Source organism: Patagioenas fasciata, unplaced genomic scaffold (genome assembly GCF_037038585.1).
Source record: "Patagioenas fasciata isolate bPatFas1 unplaced genomic scaffold, bPatFas1.hap1 Unplaced_34, whole genome shotgun sequence".
NCBI lineage: Eukaryota > Metazoa > Chordata > Aves > Columbiformes > Columbidae > Patagioenas > Patagioenas fasciata.
The window spans coordinates 657,934-681,029 of NW_027288750.1; positions in this window are offsets into that span (position 1 = coordinate 657,934).

Here is a 23,096-nt window from a genome sequence, read left to right on the forward strand (position 1 = left end):
CCTACTCCCATCTATTGAGGGAAAGACGGACGAGCAACGTCCTGACAGGCTTGAGGGGAAAAACGTCCGTTGACGGTTGGCGTACTGCACGCCCGCCTACGGGGCTGCAGGGGAATCCACATTTGGAAGGTACCTGAAGATGTGTGCCTGTTCTTGGAGCTCCGCTAGTAGGGTAGCAAAGACACTCGTAGGCAGTACTGAATGCTGCTCCGTGCTACTTCTCCTCCGCTGGCAAATGCTTCACAGTCGCCCTAGGAAAGACGTTTAACAATCGATCTCCAAGAGGAACGAAACACATGATGCCATAAGGCGAAAGAATAGCAGGGCATCTCTTCACAGGCTTGTCCCTGATCTATAGCTGAGGGCAAACACTTGTGTGCTTGTGGGAGAGCCTGTGTCTTTCCTGGAAGCGTTTGGGAGTTTTGCTCAGACGCGTGTTTCCTCAAGTTCAAGAATCAAGATCTAGGATACCTGCAGACAGGTGCCTGTTTGTGTGGAGACAGTCTGTTTGAAACTGTGTTCCTCAGCGCCCGCTCTTTCTCCCCGTCGCTCCACACGCCTGGGAGTCCCTTTCTTTCTCTCCACAAGCACGTGTGTTGACTTCGTCGCACGTGTGCATCTGCACAAGCGTTGAGCTCAGCAGAGCGTGTCTCTTGACACTTGATGTGCGTTGGCTGTGTCTGCGTGCTCCAGTGAAGAGAGAAACGGGAAATCATCTTGGTAGAGGCAACAAAGCAAAAGCGAGGCAGGATTGACATCTGCTCAACAGAGACGGATTCCCTGCGCTGACACAGTTCACAGTTACACGAGAAGCAATCTGAGCGGTCCGTCGACCGGAGACGTGTTTCCCAAGAGGTCGTTTAGCGAGTGAACAGCAGTGTGCGCGACTTTCAGGAGTGTGCCTGGAAAGTGCCAGAATCACCAGGAGCATCTGTGCAAAAGCTGCTGCCTCTGTGACCGCATTGAGGCACGTTCGCGTGTCTGCGAGTATATAGACGGCTCTTTCGGGTTCACTCCGAGGGAAACGGTCCGCTATTGCTTCTGTGCGCACAGACGCGATTCCCTTGTCTCTTGCGAACACAGGGAACTCTGTGCATCCAAATCTACAGGCTAAGGACGCGTCTGCATATGTTTTGGTGAACAATCGAGTGTGCGTGTTCTGACAGCTGCCTCTATGCAGACGTCTCCACAGAGCCACTTCTGAATGCCCCGCAGCCCAGGACTGAATGGATACACTAACAAGTGCACCGGTGTGAGCAACCACATATGCAGAAGGACGTCTTTCATCTCACAGAAGCGCGAACGTCTTGGCGTTCAAGCACATGGCAGAAACAAGGTGTGAACAGATGAGCTGCTGCTATTTTCTCCGTTCGGCATGCTTCGTTGTAGCTCTCTTGCCGGTCGCCGGCTTAGCGGCTTGCTTTGCGCGACTAGCTCTGGGGAGAGAAGGAGATAGCGCCGGAAACCTCGCCTTTTGCCTTCTTCGGCGCTGGAACCTGGTTGCTGCGCCTTCTCTTTGTCCATGTGCACACACACGATTCCTCAGCGAAAACCATGCAGAAACCTTTCCACGAGCACCCAGGGATGTGCACCCAGCACCACGTGCACGCACACGCAGCTAGAGAAAAGCACCTACCTTTTCACACACTGAAGCCTAAGCAAACGCGTGGCCACACACACGCACACATCCGCAAGCGCGCCTACTCCCATCTATTGAGGGAAAGACGGACGAGCAACGTCCTGACAGGCTTGAGGGGAAAAACGTCCGTTGACGGTTGGCGTACTGCACGCCCGCCTACGGGGCTGCAGGGGAATCCACATTTGGAAGGTACCTGAAGATGTGTGCCTGTTCTTGGAGCTCCGCTAGTAGGGTAGCAAAGACACTCGTAGGCAGTACTGAATGCTGCTCCGTGCTACTTCTCCTCCGCTGGCAAATGCTTCACAGTCGCCCTAGGAAAGACGTTTAACAATCGATCTCCAAGAGGAACGAAACACATGATGCCATAAGGCGAAAGAATAGCAGGGCATCTCTTCACAGGCTTGTCCCTGATCTATAGCTGAGGGCAAACACTTGTGTGCTTGTGGGAGAGCCTGTGTCTTTCCTGGAAGCGTTTGGGAGTTTTGCTCAGACGCGTGTTTCCTCAAGTTCAAGAATCAAGATCTAGGATACCTGCAGACAGGTGCCTGTTTGTGTGGAGACAGTCTGTTTGAAACTGTGTTCCTCAGCGCCCGCTCTTTCTCCCCGTCGCTCCACACGCCTGGGAGTCCCTTTCTTTCTCTCCACAAGCACGTGTGTTGACTTCGTCGCACATGTGCATCTGCACAAGCGTTGAGCTCAGCAGAGCGTGTCTCTTGACACTTGATGTGCGTTGGCTGTGTCTGCCTGCTCCAGTGAAGAGAGAAACGGGAAATCATCTTGGTAGAGGCAACAAAGCAAAAGCGAGGCAGGATCGACATCTGCTCAACAGAGACGGATTCCCTGCGCTGACACAGTTCACAGTTACACGAGAAGCAATCTGAGCGGTCCGTCGACCGGAGACGTGTTTCCCAAGAGGTCGTTTAGCGAGTGAACAGCAGTGTGCGCGACTTTCAGGAGTGTGCCTGGAAAGTGCCAGAATCACCAGGAGCATCTGTGCAAAAGCTGCTGCCTCTGTGACCGCATTGAGGCACGTTCGCGTGTCTGCGAGTATATAGACGGCTCTTTCGCGTTCACTCCGAGGGAAACGGTCCGCTATTGCTTCTGTGCGCACAGACGCGATTCCCTTGTCTCTTGCGAACACAGGGAACTCTGTGCATCCAAATCTACAGGCTAAGGACGCGTCTGCATATGTTTTGGTGAACAATCGAGTGTGCGTGTTCTGACAGCTGCCTCTATGCAGACGTCTCCACAGAGCCACTTCTGAATGCCCCGCAGCCCAGGACTGAATGGATACACTAACAAGTGCACCGGTGTGAGCAACCACATATGCAGAAGGACGTCTTTCATCTCACAGAAGCGCGAACGTCTTGGCGTTCAAGCACATGGCAGAAACAAGGTGTGAACAGATGAGCTGCTGCTATTTTCTCCGTTCGGCATGCTTCGTTGTAGCTCTCTTGCCGGTCGCCGGCTTAGCGGCTTGCTTTGCGCGACTAGCTCTGGGGAGAGAAGGAGATAGCGCCGGAAACCTCGCCTTTTGCCTTCTTCGGCGCTGGAACCTGGTTGCTGCGCCTTCTCTTTGTCCATGTGCACACACACGATTCCTCAGCGAAAACCATGCAGAAACCTTTCCACGAGCACCCAGGGATGTGCACCCAGCACCACGTGCACGCACACGCAGCTAGAGAAAAGCACCTACCTTTTCACACACTGATGCCTAAGCAAACGCGTGGCCACACACACGCACACATCCGCAAGCGCGCCTACTCCCATTTTGAGGGAAAGACGGACGAGCAACGTCTGACCAGGCTTGAGGGAAAAACGTCCGTTGACGGTTGGCGTACTGCACGCCCGCCTACGGGGCTGCAGGGGAATCCACATTTGGAAGGTACCTGAAGATGTGTGCCTGTTCTTGGAGCTCCGCTAGTAGGGGTAGCAAAGACACTCGTAGGCAGTACTGAATGCTGCTCCGTGCTACTTCTCCTCCGCTGGCAAATGCTTCACAGTCGCCCGAGGAAAGACGTTTAACAATCGATCTCCAAGAGGAACGAAACACATGATGCCATAAGGCGAAAGAATAGCAGGGCATCTCTTCACAGGCTTGTCCCTGATCTATAGCTGAGGGCAAACACTTGTGTGCTTGTGGGAGAGCCTGTGTCTTTCCTGAAGCGTTTGGGAGTTTTGCTCAGACGCGTGTTTCCTCAAGTTCAAGAATCAAGATCTAGGATACCTGCAGACAGGTGCCTGTTTGTGTGGAGACAGTCTGTTTGAAACTGTGTTCCTCAGCGCCCGCTCTTTCTCCCCGTCGCTCCACACGCCTGGAGTCCCTTTCTTTCTCTCCACAAGCACGTGTGTTGACTTCGTCGCACATGTGCATCTGCACAAGCGTTGAGCTCAGCAGAGCGTGTCTCTTGACACTTGATGTGCGTTGGCTGTGTCCTGCTGCTCCAGTGAGAGAGAAACGGGAAATCATCTTGGTAGAGGCAACAAAGCAAAAGCGAGGCAGGATTGACATCTGCTCAACAGAGACGGATTCCCTGCGCTGACACAGTTCACAGTTACACGAGAAGCAATCTGAGCGGTTCCGTCGACCGGAGACGTGTTTCCCAAGAGGTCGTTTAGCGAGTGAACAGCAGTGTGGCGCGACTTTCAGGAGTGTGCCTGGAAAGTGCCAGAATCACCAGGAGCATCTGTGCAAAAGCTGCTGCCTCTGTGACCGCATTGAGGCACGTTCGCGTGTCTGCGAGTATATAGACGGCTTCTTTCGCGTTCACTCCGCGGGAAACGGTCCGCTATTGCTTCTGTGCGGCACAGACGCGATTCCCTTGTCTCTTGCGAACACAGGAACTCTGTGCATCCAAATCTACAGGCTAAGGACGCGTCTGCATATGTTTTGGTGAACAATCGAGTGTGCGTGTTCTGACAGCTGCCTCTATGCAGACGTCTCCACAGAGCCACTTCTGAATGCCCCGCAGCCCAGGACTGAATGGATACACTAACAAGTGCACCGGTGTGAGCAACCACATATGCAGAAGGACGTCTTTCATCTCACAGAAGCGCGATACGTCTTGGCGTTCAAGCACATTGCAGAAACAAGGTGTGAACAGATGAGCTGCTGCTATTTTCTCCGTTCGGCATGCTTCGTTGTAGCTCTCTTGCCGGTCGCCGGCTTAGCGGCTTGCTTTGCGCGACTAGCTCTGGGGAGAGAAGGAGATAGCGCCGGAAACCTCGCCTTTTGCCTTCTTCGGCGCTGGAACCTGGTTGCTGCGCCTTCTCTTTGTCCATAGTGCACACACACGATTCCTCAGCGAAAACCATGCAGAAACCTTTCCACGAGCACCCAGGGATGTGCACCCAGCACCACGTGCACGCACACGCAGCTAGAGAAAAGCACCTACCTTTTCACACACTGATGCCTAAGCAAACGCGTGGCCACACACACGCACACATCCGCAAGCGCGCCTACTCCCATCTATTGAGGGAAAGACGGACGAGCAACGTCCTGACAGGCTTGAGGGGAAAAACGTCCGTTGACGGTTGGCGTACTGCACGCCCGCCTACGGGGCTGCAGGGGAATCCACATTTGGAAGGTACCTGAAGATGTGTGCCTGTTCTTGGAGCTCCGCTAGTAGGGTAGCAAAGACACTCGTAGGCAGTACTGAATGCTGCTCCGTGCTACTTCTCCTCCGCTGGCAAATGCTTCACAGTCGCCCGAGGAAAGACGTTTAACAATCGATCTCCAAGAGGAACGAAACACATGATGCCATAAGGCGAAAGAATAGCAGGGCATCTCTTCACAGGCTTGTCCCTGATCTATAGCTGAGGGCAAACACTTGTGTGCTTGTGGGAGAGCCTGTGTCTTTCCTGGAAGCGTTTGGGAGTTTTGCTCAGACGCGTGTTTCCTCAAGTTCAAGAATCAAGATCTAGGATACCTGCAGACAGGTGCCTGTTTGTGTGGAGACAGTCTGTTTGAAACTGTGTTCCTCAGCGCCCGCTCTTTCTCCCCGTCGCTCCACACGCCTGGGAGTCCCTTTCTTTCTCTCCACAAGCACGTGTGTTGACTTCGTCGCACATGTGCATCTGCACAAGCGTTGAGCTCAGCAGAGCGTGTCTCTTGACACTTGATGTGCGTTGGCTGTGTCTGCCTGCTCCAGTGAAGAGAGAAACGGGAAATCATCTTGGTAGAGGCAACAAAGCAAAAGCGAGGCAGGATTGACATCTGCTCAACAGAGACGGATTCCCTGCGCTGACACAGTTCACAGTTACACGAGAAGCAATCTGAGCGGTCCGTCGACCGGAGACGTGTTTCCCAAGAGGTCGTTTAGCGAGTGAACAGCAGTGTGCGCGACTTTCAGGAGTGTGCCTGGAAAGTGCCAGAATCACCAGGAGCATCTGTGCAAAAGCTGCTGCCTCTGTGACCGCATTGAGGCACGTTCGCGTGTCTGCGAGTATATAGACGGCTCTTTCGCGTTCACTCCGAGGGAAACGGTCCGCTATTGCTTCTGTGCGCACAGACGCGATTCCCTTGTCTCTTGCGAACACAGGGAACTCTGTGCATCCAAATCTACAGGCTAAGGACGCGTCTGCATATGTTTTGGTGAACAATCGAGTGTGCGTGTTCTGACAGCTGCCTCTATGCAGACGTCTCCACAGAGCCACTTCTGAATGCCCCGCAGCCCAGGACTGAATGGATACACTAACAAGTGCACCGGTGTGAGCAACCACATATGCAGAAGGACGTCTTTCATCTCACAGAAGCGCGAACGTCTTGGCGTTCAAGCACATGGCAGAAACAAGGTGTGAACAGATGAGCTGCTGCTATTTTCTCCGTTCGGCATGCTTCGTTGTAGCTCTCTTGCCGGTCGCCGGCTTAGCGGCTTGCTTTGCGCGACTAGCTCTGGGGAGAGAAGGAGATAGCGCCGGAAACCTCGCCTTTTGCCTTCTTCGGCGCTGGAACCTGGTTGCTGCGCCTTCTCTTTGTCCATGTGCACACACACGATTCCTCAGCGAAAACCATGCAGAAACCTTTCCACGAGCACCCAGGGATGTGCACCCAGCACCACGTGCACGCACACGCAGCTAGAGAAAAGCACCTACCTTTTCACACACTGATGCCTAAGCAAACGCGTGGCCACACACACGCACACATCCGCAAGCGCGCCTACTCCCATCTATTGAGGGAAAGACGGACGAGCAACGTCCTGACAGGCTTGAGGGGAAAAACGTCCGTTGACGGTTGGCGTACTGCACGCCCGCCTACGGGGCTGCAGGGGAATCCACATTTGGAAGGTACCTGAAGATGTGTGCCTGTTCTTGGAGCTCCGCTAGTAGGGTAGCAAAGACACTCGTAGGCAGTACTGAATGCTGCTCCGTGCTACTTCTCCTCCGCTGGCAAATGCTTCACAGTCGCCCGAGGAAAGACGTTTAACAATCGATCTCCAAGAGGAACGAAACACATGATGCCATAAGGCGAAAGAATAGCAGGGCATCTCTTCACAGGCTTGTCCCTGATCTATAGCTGAGGGCAAACACTTGTGTGCTTGTGGGAGAGCCTGTGTCTTTCCTGGAAGCGTTTGGGAGTTTTGCTCAGACGCGTGTTTCCTCAAGTTCAAGAATCAAGATCTAGGATACCTGCAGACAGGTGCCTGTTTGTGTGGAGACAGTCTGTTTGAAACTGTGTTCCTCAGCGCCCGCTCTTTCTCCCCGTCGCTCCACACGCCTGGGAGTCCCTTTCTTTCTCTCCACAAGCACGTGTGTTGACTTCGTCGCACATGTGCATCTGCACAAGCGTTGAGCTCAGCAGAGCGTGTCTCTTGACACTTGATGTGCGTTGGCTGTGTCTGCCTGCTCCAGTGAAGAGAGAAACGGGAAATCATCTTGGTAGAGGCAACAAAGCAAAAGCGAGGCAGGATTGACATCTGCTCAACAGAGACGGATTCCCTGCGCTGACACAGTTCACAGTTACACGAGAAGCAATCTGAGCGGTCCGTCGACCGGAGACGTGTTTCCCAAGAGGTCGTTTAGCGAGTGAACAGCAGTGTGCGCGACTTTCAGGAGTGTGCCTGGAAAGTGCCAGAATCACCAGGAGCATCTGTGCAAAAGCTGCTGCCTCTGTGACCGCATTGAGGCACGTTCGCGTGTCTGCGAGTATATAGACGGCTCTTTCGCGTTCACTCCGAGGGAAACGGTCCGCTATTGCTTCTGTGCGCACAGACGCGATTCCCTTGTCTCTTGCGAACACAGGGAACTCTGTGCATCCAAATCTACAGGCTAAGGACGCGTCTGCATATGTTTTGGTGAACAATCGAGTGTGCGTGTTCTGACAGCTGCCTCTATGCAGACGTCTCCACAGAGCCACTTCTGAATGCCCCGCAGCCCAGGACTGAATGGATACACTAACAAGTGCACCGGTGTGAGCAACCACATATGCAGAAGGACGTCTTTCATCTCACAGAAGCGCGAACGTCTTGGCGTTCAAGCACATGGCAGAAACAAGGTGTGAACAGATGAGCTGCTGCTATTTTCTCCGTTCGGCATGCTTCGTTGTAGCTCTCTTGCCGGTCGCCGGCTTAGCGGCTTGCTTTGCGCGACTAGCTCTGGGGAGAGAAGGAGATAGCGCCGGAAACCTCGCCTTTTGCCTTCTTCGGCGCTGGAACCTGGTTGCTGCGCCTTCTCTTTGTCCATGTGCACACACACGATTCCTCAGCGAAAACCATGCAGAAACCTTTCCACGAGCACCCAGGGATGTGCACCCAGCACCACGTGCACGCACACGCAGCTAGAGAAAAGCACCTACCTTTTCACACACTGATGCCTAAGCAAACGCGTGGCCACACACACGCACACATCCGCAAGCGCGCCTACTCCCATCTATTGAGGGAAAGACGGACGAGCAACGTCCTGACAGGCTTGAGGGGAAAAACGTCCGTTGACGGTTGGCGTACTGCACGCCCGCCTACGGGGCTGCAGGGGAATCCACATTTGGAAGGTACCTGAAGATGTGTGCCTGTTCTTGGAGCTCCGCTAGTAGGGTAGCAAAGACACTCGTAGGCAGTACTGAATGCTGCTCCGTGCTACTTCTCCTCCGCTGGCAAATGCTTCACAGTCGCCCGAGGAAAGACGTTTAACAATCGATCTCCAAGAGGAACGAAACACATGATGCCATAAGGCGAAAGAATAGCAGGGCATCTCTTCACAGGCTTGTCCCTGATCTATAGCTGAGGGCAAACACTTGTGTGCTTGTGGGAGAGCCTGTGTCTTTCCTGGAAGCGTTTGGGAGTTTTGCTCAGACGCGTGTTTCCTCAAGTTCAAGAATCAAGATCTAGGATACCTGCAGACAGGTGCCTGTTTGTGTGGAGACAGTCTGTTTGAAACTGTGTTCCTCAGCGCCCGCTCTTTCTCCCCGTCGCTCCACACGCCTGGGAGTCCCTTTCTTTCTCTCCACAAGCACGTGTGTTGACTTCGTCGCACATGTGCATCTGCACAAGCGTTGAGCTCAGCAGAGCGTGTCTCTTGACACTTGATGTGCGTTGGCTGTGTCTGCCTGCTCCAGTGAAGAGAGAAACGGGAAATCATCTTGGTAGAGGCAACAAAGCAAAAGCGAGGCAGGATTGACATCTGCTCAACAGAGACGGATTCCCTGCGCTGACACAGTTCACAGTTACACGAGAAGCAATCTGAGCGGTCCGTCGACCGGAGACGTGTTTCCCAAGAGGTCGTTTAGCGAGTGAACAGCAGTGTGCGCGACTTTCAGGAGTGTGCCTGGAAAGTGCCAGAATCACCAGGAGCATCTGTGCAAAAGCTGCTGCCTCTGTGACCGCATTGAGGCACGTTCGCGTGTCTGCGAGTATATAGACGGCTCTTTCGCGTTCACTCCGAGGGAAACGGTCCGCTATTGCTTCTGTGCGCACAGACGCGATTCCCTTGTCTCTTGCGAACACAGGGAACTCTGTGCATCCAAATCTACAGGCTAAGGACGCGTCTGCATATGTTTTGGTGAACAATCGAGTGTGCGTGTTCTGACAGCTGCCTCTATGCAGACGTCTCCACAGAGCCACTTCTGAATGCCCCGCAGCCCAGGACTGAATGGATACACTAACAAGTGCACCGGTGTGAGCAACCACATATGCAGAAGGACGTCTTTCATCTCACAGAAGCGCGAACGTCTTGGCGTTCAAGCACATGGCAGAAACAAGGTGTGAACAGATGAGCTGCTGCTATTTTCTCCGTTCGGCATGCTTCGTTGTAGCTCTCTTGCCGGTCGCCGGCTTAGCGGCTTGCTTTGCGCGACTAGCTCTGGGGAGAGAAGGAGATAGCGCCGGAAACCTCGCCTTTTGCCTTCTTCGGCGCTGGAACCTGGTTGCTGCGCCTTCTCTTTGTCCATGTGCACACACACGATTCCTCAGCGAAAACCATGCAGAAACCTTTCCACGAGCACCCAGGGATGTGCACCCAGCACCACGTGCACGCACACGCAGCTAGAGAAAAGCACCTACCTTTTCACACACTGATGCCTAAGCAAACGCGTGGCCACACACACGCACACATCCGCAAGCGCGCCTACTCCCATCTATTGAGGGAAAGACGGACGAGCAACGTCCTGACAGGCTTGAGGGGAAAAACGTCCGTTGACGGTTGGCGTACTGCACGCCCGCCTACGGGGCTGCAGGGGAATCCACATTTGGAAGGTACCTGAAGATGTGTGCCTGTTCTTGGAGCTCCGCTAGTAGGGTAGCAAAGACACTCGTAGGCAGTACTGAATGCTGCTCCGTGCTACTTCTCCTCCGCTGGCAAATGCTTCACAGTCGCCCGAGGAAAGACGTTTAACAATCGATCTCCAAGAGGAACGAAACACATGATGCCATAAGGCGAAAGAATAGCAGGGCATCTCTTCACAGGCTTGTCCCTGATCTATAGCTGAGGGCAAACACTTGTGTGCTTGTGGGAGAGCCTGTGTCTTTCCTGGAAGCGTTTGGGAGTTTTGCTCAGACGCGTGTTTCCTCAAGTTCAAGAATCAAGATCTAGGATACCTGCAGACAGGTGCCTGTTTGTGTGGAGACAGTCTGTTTGAAACTGTGTTCCTCAGCGCCCGCTCTTTCTCCCCGTCGCTCCACACGCCTGGGAGTCCCTTTCTTTCTCTCCACAAGCACGTGTGTTGACTTCGTCGCACATGTGCATCTGCACAAGCGTTGAGCTCAGCAGAGCGTGTCTCTTGACACTTGATGTGCGTTGGCTGTGTCTGCCTGCTCCAGTGAAGAGAGAAACGGGAAATCATCTTGGTAGAGGCAACAAAGCAAAAGCGAGGCAGGATTGACATCTGCTCAACAGAGACGGATTCCCTGCGCTGACACAGTTCACAGTTACACGAGAAGCAATCTGAGCGGTCCGTCGACCGGAGACGTGTTTCCCAAGAGGTCGTTTAGCGAGTGAACAGCAGTGTGCGCGACTTTCAGGAGTGTGCCTGGAAAGTGCCAGAATCACCAGGAGCATCTGTGCAAAAGCTGCTGCCTCTGTGACCGCATTGAGGCACGTTCGCGTGTCTGCGAGTATATAGACGGCTCTTTCGCGTTCACTCCGAGGGAAACGGTCCGCTATTGCTTCTGTGCGCACAGACGCGATTCCCTTGTCTCTTGCGAACACAGGGAACTCTGTGCATCCAAATCTACAGGCTAAGGACGCGTCTGCATATGTTTTGGTGAACAATCGAGTGTGCGTGTTCTGACAGCTGCCTCTATGCAGACGTCTCCACAGAGCCACTTCTGAATGCCCCGCAGCCCAGGACTGAATGGATACACTAACAAGTGCACCGGTGTGAGCAACCACATATGCAGAAGGACGTCTTTCATCTCACAGAAGCGCGAACGTCTTGGCGTTCAAGCACATGGCAGAAACAAGGTGTGAACAGATGAGCTGCTGCTATTTTCTCCGTTCGGCATGCTTCGTTGTAGCTCTCTTGCCGGTCGCCGGCTTAGCGGCTTGCTTTGCGCGACTAGCTCTGGGGAGAGAAGGAGATAGCGCCGGAAACCTCGCCTTTTGCCTTCTTCGGCGCTGGAACCTGGTTGCTGCGCCTTCTCTTTGTCCATGTGCACACACACGATTCCTCAGCGAAAACCATGCAGAAACCTTTCCACGAGCACCCAGGGATGTGCACCCAGCACCACGTGCACGCACACGCAGCTAGAGAAAAGCACCTACCTTTTCACACACTGATGCCTAAGCAAACGCGTGGCCACACACACGCACACATCCGCAAGCGCGCCTACTCCCATCTATTGAGGGAAAGACGGACGAGCAACGTCCTGACAGGCTTGAGGGGAAAAACGTCCGTTGACGGTTGGCGTACTGCACGCCCGCCTACGGGGCTGCAGGGGAATCCACATTTGGAAGGTACCTGAAGATGTGTGCCTGTTCTTGGAGCTCCGCTAGTAGGGTAGCAAAGACACTCGTAGGCAGTACTGAATGCTGCTCCGTGCTACTTCTCCTCCGCTGGCAAATGCTTCACAGTCGCCCTAGGAAAGACGTTTAACAATCGATCTCCAAGAGGAACGAAACACATGATGCCATAAGGCGAAAGAATAGCAGGGCATCTCTTCACAGGCTTGTCCCTGATCTATAGCTGAGGGCAAACACTTGTGTGCTTGTGGGAGAGCCTGTGTCTTTCCTGGAAGCGTTTGGGAGTTTTGCTCAGACGCGTGTTTCCTCAAGTTCAAGAATCAAGATCTAGGATACCTGCAGACAGGTGCCTGTTTGTGTGGAGACAGTCTGTTTGAAACTGTGTTCCTCAGCGCCCGCTCTTTCTCCCCGTCGCTCCACACGCCTGGGAGTCCCTTTCTTTCTCTCCACAAGCACGTGTGTTGACTTCGTCGCACATGTGCATCTGCACAAGCGTTGAGCTCAGCAGAGCGTGTCTCTTGACACTTGATGTGCGTTGGCTGTGTCTGCGTGCTCCAGTGAAGAGAGAAACGGGAAATCATCTTGGTAGAGGCAACAAAGCAAAAGCGAGGCAGGATCGACATCTGCTCAACAGAGACGGATTCCCTGCGCTGACACAGTTCACAGTTACACGAGAAGCAATCTGAGCGGTCCGTCGACCGGAGACGTGTTTCCCAAGAGGTCGTTTAGCGAGTGAACAGCAGTGTGCGCGACTTTCAGGAGTGTGCCTGGAAAGTGCCAGAATCACCAGGAGCATCTGTGCAAAAGCTGCTGCCTCTGTGACCGCATTGAGGCACGTTCGCGTGTCTGCGAGTATATAGACGGCTCTTTCGCGTTCACTCCGAGGGAAACGGTCCGCTATTGCTTCTGTGCGCACAGACGCGATTCCCTTGTCTCTTGCGAACACAGGGAACTCTGTGCATCCAAATCTACAGGCTAAGGACGCGTCTGCATATGTTTTGGTGAACTATCGAGTGTGCGTGTTCTGACAGCTGCCTCTATGCAGACGTCTCCACAGAGCCACTTCTGAATGCCCCGCAGCCCAGGACTGAATGGATACACTAACAAGTGCACCGGTGTGAGCAACCACATATGCAGAAGGACGTCTTTCATCTCACAGAAGCGCGAACGTCTTGGCGTTCAAGCACATGGCAGAAACAAGGTGTGAACAGATGCGCTGCTGCTATTTTCTCCGTTCGGCATGCTTCGTTGTAGCTCTCTTGCCGGTCGCCGGCTTAGCGGCTTGCTTTGCGCGACTAGCTCTGGGGAGAGAAGGAGATAGCGCCGGAAACCTCGCCTTTTGCCTTCTTCGGCGCTGGAACCTGGTTGCTGCGCCTTCTCTTTGTCCATGTGCACACACACGATTCCTCAGCGAAAACCATGCAGAAACCTTTCCACGAGCACCCAGGGATGTGCACCCAGCACCACGTGCACGCACACGCAGCTAGAGAAAAGCACCTACCTTTTCACACACTGATGCCTAAGCAAACGCGTGGCCACACACACGCACACATCCGCAAGCGCGCCTACTCCCATCTATTGAGGGAAAGACGGACGAGCAACGTCCTGACAGGCTTGAGGGGAAAAACGTCCGTTGACGGTTGGCGTACTGCACGCCCGCCTACGGGGCTGCAGGGGAATCCACATTTGGAAGGTACCTGAAGATGTGTGCCTGTTCTTGGAGCTCCGCTAGTAGGGTAGCAAAGACACTCGTAGGCAGTACTGAATGCTGCTCCGTGCTACTTCTCCTCCGCTGGCAAATGCTTCAGTGTCGCCCGAGGAAAGACGTTTAACAATCGATCTCCAAGAGGAACGAAACACATGATGCCATAAGGCGAAAGAATAGCAGGGCATCTCTTCACAGGCTTGTCCCTGATCTATAGCTGAGGGCAAACACTTGTGTGCTTGTGGGAGAGCCTGTGTCTTTCCTGGAAGCGTTTGGGAGTTTTGCTCAGACGCGTGTTTCCTCAAGTTCAAGAATCAAGATCTAGGATACCTGCAGACAGGTGCCTGTTTGTGTGGAGACAGTCTGTTTGAAACTGTGTTCCTCAGCGCCCGCTCTTTCTCCCCGTCACTCCACACGCCTGGGAGTCCCTTTCTTTCTCTCCACAAGCACGTGTGTTGACTTCGTCGCACATGTGCATCTGCACAAGCGTTGAGCTCAGCAGAGCGTGTCTCTTGACACTTGATGTGCGTTGGCTGTGTCTGCCTGCTCCAGTGAAGAGAGAAACGGGAAATCATCTTGGTAGAGGCAACAAAGCAAAAGCGAGGCAGGATTGACATCTGCTCAACAGAGACGGATTCCCTGCGCTGACACAGTTCACAGTTACACGAGAAGCAATCTGAGCGGTCCGTCGACCGGAGACGTGTTTCCCAAGAGGTCGTTTAGCGAGTGAACAGCAGTGTGCGCGACTTTCAGGAGTGTGCCTGGAAAGTGCCAGAATCACCAGGAGCATCTGTGCAAAAGCTGCTGCCTCTGTGACCGCATTGAGGCACGTTCGCGTGTCTGCGAGTATATAGACGGCTCTTTCGCGTTCACTCCGAGGGAAACGGTCCGCTATTGCTTCTGTGCGCACAGACGCGATTCCCTTGTCTCTTGCGAACACAGGGAACTCTGTGCATCCAAATCTACAGGCTAAGGACGCGTCTGCATATGTTTTGGTGAACAATCGAGTGTGCGTGTTCTGACAGCTGCCTCTATGCAGACGTCTCCACAGAGCCACTTCTGAATGCCCCGCAGCCCAGGACTGAATGGATACACTAACAAGTGCACCGGTGTGAGCAACCACATATGCAGAAGGACGTCTTTCATCTCACAGAAGCGCGAACGTCTTGGCGTTCAAGCACATGGCAGAAACAAGGTGTGAACAGATGAGCTGCTGCTATTTTCTCCGTTCGGCATGCTTCGTTGTAGCTCTCTTGCCGGTCGCCGGCTTAGCGGCTTGCTTTGCGCGACTAGCTCTGGGGAGAGAAGGAGATAGCGCCGGAAACCTCGCCTTTTGCCTTCTTCGGCGCTGGAACCTGGTTGCTGCGCCTTCTCTTTGTCCATGTGCACACACACGATTCCTCAGCGAAAACCATGCAGAAACCTTTCCACGAGCACCCAGGGATGTGCACCCAGCACCACGTGCACGCACACGCAGCTAGAGAAAAGCACCTACCTTTTCACACACTGATGCCTAAGCAAACGCGTGGCCACACACACGCACACATCCGCAAGCGCGCCTACTCCCATCTATTGAGGGAAAGACGGACGAGCAACGTCCTGACAGGCTTGAGGGGAAAAACGTCCGTTGACGGTTGGCGTACTGCACGCCCGCCTACGGGGCTGCAGGGGAATCCACATTTGGAAGGTACCTGAAGATGTGTGCCTGTTCTTGGAGCTCCGCTAGTAGGGTAGCAAAGACACTCGTAGGCAGTACTGAATGCTGCTCCGTGCTACTTCTCCTCCGCTGGCAAATGCTTCACAGTCGCCCGAGGAAAGACGTTTAACAATCGATCTCCAAGAGGAACGAAACACATGATGCCATAAGGCGAAAGAATAGCAGGGCATCTCTTCACAGGCTTGTCCCTGATCTATAGCTGAGGGCAAACACTTGTGTGCTTGTGGGAGAGCCTGTGTCTTTCCTGGAAGCGTTTGGGAGTTTTGCTCAGACGCGTGTTTCCTCAAGTTCAAGAATCAAGATCTAGGATACCTGCAGACAGGTGCCTGTTTGTGTGGAGACAGTCTGTTTGAAACTGTGTTCCTCAGCGCCCGCTCTTTCTCCCCGTCGCTCCACACGCCTGGGAGTCCCTTTCTTTCTCTCCACAAGCACGTGTGTTGACTTCGTCGCACATGTGCATCTGCACAAGCGTTGAGCTCAGCAGAGCGTGTCTCTTGACACTTGATGTGCGTTGGCTGTGTCTGCCTGCTCCAGTGAAGAGAGAAACGGGAAATCATCTTGGTAGAGGCAACAAAGCAAAAGCGAGGCAGGATTGACATCTGCTCAACAGAGACGGATTCCCTGCGCTGACACAGTTCACAGTTACACGAGAAGCAATCTGAGCGGTCCGTCGACCGGAGACGTGTTTCCCAAGAGGTCGTTTAGCGAGTGAACAGCAGTGTGCGCGACTTTCAGGAGTGTGCCTGGAAAGTGCCAGAATCACCAGGAGCATCTGTGCAAAAGCTGCTGCCTCTGTGACCGCATTGAGGCACGTTCGCGTGTCTGCGAGTATATAGACGGCTCTTTCGCGTTCACTCCGAGGGAAACGGTCCGCTATTGCTTCTGTGCGCACAGACGCGATTCCCTTGTCTCTTGCGAACACAGGGAACTCTGTGCATCCAAATCTACAGGCTAAGGACGCGTCTGCATATGTTTTGGTGAACAATCGAGTGTGCGTGTTCTGACAGCTGCCTCTATGCAGACGTCTCCACAGAGCCACTTCTGAATGCCCCGCAGCCCAGGACTGAATGGATACACTAACAAGTGCACCGGTGTGAGCAACCACATATGCAGAAGGACGTCTTTCATCTCACAGAAGCGCGAACGTCTTGGCGTTCAAGCACATGGCAGAAACAAGGTGTGAACAGATGAGCTGCTGCTATTTTCTCCGTTCGGCATGCTTCGTTGTAGCTCTCTTGCCGGTCGCCGGCTTAGCGGCTTGCTTTGCGCGACTAGCTCTGGGGAGAGAAGGAGATAGCGCCGGAAACCTCGCCTTTTGCCTTCTTCGGCGCTGGAACCTGGTTGCTGCGCCTTCTCTTTGTCCATGTGCACACACACGATTCCTCAGCGAAAACCATGCAGAAACCTTTCCACGAGCACCCAGGGATGTGCACCCAGCACCACGTGCACGCACACGCAGCTAGAGAAAAGCACCTACCTTTTCACACACTGATGCCTAAGCAAACGCGTGGCCACACACACGCACACATCCGCAAGCGCGCCTACTCCCATCTATTGAGGGAAAGACGGACGAGCAACGTCCTGACAGGCTTGAGGGGAAAAACGTCCGTTGACGGTTGGCGTACTGCACGCCCGCCTACGGGGCTGCAGGGGAATCCACATTTGGAAGGTACCTGAAGATGTGTGCCTGTTCTTGGAGCTCCGCTAGTAGGGTAGCAAAGACACTCGTAGGCAGTACTGAATGCTGCTCCGTGCTACTTCTCCTCCGCTGGCAAATGCTTCACAGTCGCCCTAGGAAAGACGTTTAACAATCGATCTCCAAGAGGAACGAAACACATGATGCCATAAGGCGAAAGAATAGCAGGGCATCTCTTCACAGGCTTGTCCCTGATCTATAGCTGAGGGCAAACACTTGTGTGCTTGTGGGAGAGCCTGTGTCTTTCCTGGAAGCGTTTGGGAGTTTTGCTCAGACGCGTGTTTCCTCAAGTTCAAGAATCAAGATCTAGGATACCTGCAGACAGGTGCCTGTTTGTGTGGAGACAGTCTGTTTGAAACTGTGTTCCTCAGCGCCCGCTCTTTCTCCCCGTCGCTCCACACGCCTGGGAGTCCCTTTCTTTCTCTCCACAAGCACGTGTGTTGACTTCGTCGCACATGTGCATCTGCACAAGCGTTGAGCTCAGCAGAGCGTGTCTCTTGACACTTGATGTGCGTTGGCTGTGTCTGCGTGCTCCAGTGAAGAGAGAAACGGGAAATCATCTTGGTAGAGGCAACAAAGCAAAAGCGAGGCAGGATCGACATCTGCTCAACAGAGACGGATTCCCTGCGCTGACACAGTTCACAGTTACACGAGAAGCAATCTGAGCGGTCCGTCGACCGGAGACGTGTTTCCCAAGAGGTCGTTTAGCGAGTGAACAGCAGTGTGCGCGACTTTCAGGAGTGTGCCTGGAAAGTGCCAGAATCACCAGGAGCATCTGTGCAAAAGCTGCTGCCTCTGTGACCGCATTGAGGCACGTTCGCGTGTCTGCGAGTATATAGACGGCTCTTTCGCGTTCACTCCGAGGGAAACGGTCCGCTATTGCTTCTGTGCGCACAGACGCGATTCCCTTGTCTCTTGCGAACACAGGGAACTCTGTGCATCCAAATCTACAGGCTAAGGACGCGTCTGCATATGTTTTGGTGAACTATCGAGTGTGCGTGTTCTGACAGCTGCCTCTATGCAGACGTCTCCACAGAGCCACTTCTGAATGCCCCGCAGCCCAGGACTGAATGGATACACTAACAAGTGCACCGGTGTGAGCAACCACATATGCAGAAGGACGTCTTTCATCTCACAGAAGCGCGAACGTCTTGGCGTTCAAGCACATGGCAGAAACAAGGTGTGAACAGATGCGCTGCTGCTATTTTCTCCGTTCGGCATGCTTCGTTGTAGCTCTCTTGCCGGTCGCCGGCTTAGCGGCTTGCTTTGCGCGACTAGCTCTGGGGAGAGAAGGAGATAGCGCCGGAAACCTCGCCTTTTGCCTTCTTCGGCGCTGGAACCTGGTTGCTGCGCCTTCTCTTTGTCCATGTGCACACACACGATTCCTCAGCGAAAACCATGCAGAAACCTTTCCACGAGCACCCAGGGATGTGCACCCAGCACCACGTGCACGCACACGCAGCTAGAGAAAAGCACCTACCTTTTCACACACTGATGCCTAAGCAAACGCGTGGCCACACACACGCACACATCCGCAAGCGCGCCTACTCCCATCTATTGAGGGAAAGACGGACGAGCAACGTCCTGACAGGCTTGAGGGGAAAAACGTCCGTTGACGGTTGGCGTACTGCACGCCCGCCTACGGGGCTGCAGGGGAATCCACATTTGGAAGGTACCTGAAGATGTGTGCCTGTTCTTGGAGCTCCGCTAGTAGGGTAGCAAAGACACTCGTAGGCAGTACTGAATGCTGCTCCGTGCTACTTCTCCTCCGCTGGCAAATGCTTCAGTGTCGCCCGAGGAAAGACGTTTAACAATCGATCTCCAAGAGGAACGAAACACATGATGCCATAAGGCGAAAGAATAGCAGGGCATCTCTTCACAGGCTTGTCCCTGATCTATAGCTGAGGGCAAACACTTGTGTGCTTGTGGGAGAGCCTGTGTCTTTCCTGGAAGCGTTTGGGAGTTTTGCTCAGACGCGTGTTTCCTCAAGTTCAAGAATCAAGATCTAGGATACCTGCAGACAGGTGCCTGTTTGTGTGGAGACAGTCTGTTTGAAACTGTGTTCCTCAGCGCCCGCTCTTTCTCCCCGTCACTCCACACGCCTGGGAGTCCCTTTCTTTCTCTCCACAAGCACGTGTGTTGACTTCGTCGCACATGTGCATCTGCACAAGCGTTGAGCTCAGCAGAGCGTGTCTCTTGACACTTGATGTGCGTTGGCTGTGTCTGCCTGCTCCAGTGAAGAGAGAAACGGGAAATCATCTTGGTAGAGGCAACAAAGCAAAAGCGAGGCAGGATTGACATCTGCTCAACAGAGACGGATTCCCTGCGCTGACACAGTTCACAGTTACACGAGAAGCAATCTGAGCGGTCCGTCGACCGGAGACGTGTTTCCCAAGAGGTCGTTTAGCGAGTGAACAGCAGTGTGCGCGACTTTCAGGAGTGTGCCTGGAAAGTGCCAGAATCACCAGGAGCATCTGTGCAAAAGCTGCTGCCTCTGTGACCGCATTGAGGCACGTTCGCGTGTCTGCGAGTATATAGACGGCTCTTTCGCGTTCACTCCGAGGGAAACGGTCCGCTATTGCTTCTGTGCGCACAGACGCGATTCCCTTGTCTCTTGCGAACACAGGGAACTCTGTGCATCCAAATCTACAGGCTAAGGACGCGTCTGCATATGTTTTGGTGAACAATCGAGTGTGCGTGTTCTGACAGCTGCCTCTATGCAGACGTCTCCACAGAGCCACTTCTGAATGCCCCGCAGCCCAGGACTGAATGGATACACTAACAAGTGCACCGGTGTGAGCAACCACATATGCAGAAGGACGTCTTTCATCTCACAGAAGCGCGAACGTCTTGGCGTTCAAGCACATGGCAGAAACAAGGTGTGAACAGATGAGCTGCTGCTATTTTCTCCGTTCGGCATGCTTCGTTGTAGCTCTCTTGCCGGTCGCCGGCTTAGCGGCTTGCTTTGCGCGACTAGCTCTGGGGAGAGAAGGAGATAGCGCCGGAAACCTCGCCTTTTGCCTTCTTCGGCGCTGGAACCTGGTTGCTGCGCCTTCTCTTTGTCCATGTGCACACACACGATTCCTCAGCGAAAACCATGCAGAAACCTTTCCACGAGCACCCAGGGATGTGCACCCAGCACCACGTGCACGCACACGCAGCTAGAGAAAAGCACCTACCTTTTCACACACTGATGCCTAAGCAAACGCGTGGCCACACACACGCACACATCCGCAAGCGCGCCTACTCCCATCTATTGAGGGAAAGACGGACGAGCAACGTCCTGACAGGCTTGAGGGGAAAAACGTCCGTTGACGGTTGGCGTACTGCACGCCCGCCTACGGGGCTGCAGGGGAATCCACATTTGGAAGGTACCTGAAGATGTGTGCCTGTTCTTGGAGCTCCGCTAGTAGGGTAGCAAAGACACTCGTAGGCAGTACTGAATGCTGCTCCGTGCTACTTCTCCTCCGCTGGCAAATGCTTCACAGTCGCCCGAGGAAAGACGTTTAACAATCGATCTCCAAGAGGAACGAAACACATGATGCCATAAGGCGAAAGAATAGCAGGGCATCTCTTCACAGGCTTGTCCCTGATCTATAGCTGAGGGCAAACACTTGTGTGCTTGTGGGAGAGCCTGTGTCTTTCCTGGAAGCGTTTGGGAGTTTTGCTCAGACGCGTGTTTCCTCAAGTTCAAGAATCAAGATCTAGGATACCTGCAGACAGGTGCCTGTTTGTGTGGAGACAGTCTGTTTGAAACTGTGTTCCTCAGCGCCCGCTCTTTCTCCCCGTCGCTCCACACGCCTGGGAGTCCCTTTCTTTCTCTCCACAAGCACGTGTGTTGACTTCGTCGCACATGTGCATCTGCACAAGCGTTGAGCTCAGCAGAGCGTGTCTCTTGACACTTGATGTGCGTTGGCTGTGTCTGCCTGCTCCAGTGAAGAGAGAAACGGGAAATCATCTTGGTAGAGGCAACAAAGCAAAAGCGAGGCAGGATTGACATCTGCTCAACAGAGACGGATTCCCTGCGCTGACACAGTTCACAGTTACACGAGAAGCAATCTGAGCGGTCCGTCGACCGGAGACGTGTTTCCCAAGAGGTCGTTTAGCGAGTGAACAGCAGTGTGCGCGACTTTCAGGAGTGTGCCTGGAAAGTGCCAGAATCACCAGGAGCATCTGTGCAAAAGCTGCTGCCTCTGTGACCGCATTGAGGCACGTTCGCGTGTCTGCGAGTATATAGACGGCTCTTTCGCGTTCACTCCGAGGGAAACGGTCCGCTATTGCTTCTGTGCGCACAGACGCGATTCCCTTGTCTCTTGCGAACACAGGGAACTCTGTGCATCCAAATCTACAGGCTAAGGACGCGTCTGCATATGTTTTGGTGAACAATCGAGTGTGCGTGTTCTGACAGCTGCCTCTATGCAGACGTCTCCACAGAGCCACTTCTGAATGCCCCGCAGCCCAGGACTGAATGGATACACTAACAAGTGCACCGGTGTGAGCAACCACATATGCAGAAGGACGTCTTTCATCTCACAGAAGCGCGAACGTCTTGGCGTTCAAGCACATGGCAGAAACAAGGTGTGAACAGATGAGCTGCTGCTATTTTCTCCGTTCGGCATGCTTCGTTGTAGCTCTCTTGCCGGTCGCCGGCTTAGCGGCTTGCTTTGCGCGACTAGCTCTGGGGAGAGAAGGAGATAGCGCCGGAAACCTCGCCTTTTGCCTTCTTCGGCGCTGGAACCTGGTTGCTGCGCCTTCTCTTTGTCCATGTGCACACACACGATTCCTCAGCGAAAACCATGCAGAAACCTTTCCACGAGCACCCAGGGATGTGCACCCAGCACCACGTGCACGCACACGCAGCTAGAGAAAAGCACCTACCTTTTCACACACTGATGCCTAAGCAAACGCGTGGCCACACACACGCACACATCCGCAAGCGCGCCTACTCCCATCTATTGAGGGAAAGACGGACGAGCAACGTCCTGACAGGCTTGAGGGGAAAAACGTCCGTTGACGGTTGGCGTACTGCACGCCCGCCTACGGGGCTGCAGGGGAATCCACATTTGGAAGGTACCTGAAGATGTGTGCCTGTTCTTGGAGCTCCGCTAGTAGGGTAGCAAAGACACTCGTAGGCAGTACTGAATGCTGCTCCGTGCTACTTCTCCTCCGCTGGCAAATGCTTCACAGTCGCCCTAGGAAAGACGTTTAACAATCGATCTCCAAGAGGAACGAAACACATGATGCCATAAGGCGAAAGAATAGCAGGGCATCTCTTCACAGGCTTGTCCCTGATCTATAGCTGAGGGCAAACACTTGTGTGCTTGTGGGAGAGCCTGTGTCTTTCCTGGAAGCGTTTGGGAGTTTTGCTCAGACGCGTGTTTCCTCAAGTTCAAGAATCAAGATCTAGGATACCTGCAGACAGGTGCCTGTTTGTGTGGAGACAGTCTGTTTGAAACTGTGTTCCTCAGCGCCCGCTCTTTCTCCCCGTCGCTCCACACGCCTGGGAGTCCCTTTCTTTCTCTCCACAAGCACGTGTGTTGACTTCGTCGCACATGTGCATCTGCACAAGCGTTGAGCTCAGCAGAGCGTGTCTCTTGACACTTGATGTGCGTTGGCTGTGTCTGCGTGCTCCAGTGAAGAGAGAAACGGGAAATCATCTTGGTAGAGGCAACAAAGCAAAAGCGAGGCAGGATCGACATCTGCTCAACAGAGACGGATTCCCTGCGCTGACACAGTTCACAGTTACACGAGAAGCAATCTGAGCGGTCCGTCGACCGGAGACGTGTTTCCCAAGAGGTCGTTTAGCGAGTGAACAGCAGTGTGCGCGACTTTCAGGAGTGTGCCTGGAAAGTGCCAGAATCACCAGGAGCATCTGTGCAAAAGCTGCTGCCTCTGTGACCGCATTGAGGCACGTTCGCGTGTCTGCGAGTATATAGACGGCTCTTTCGCG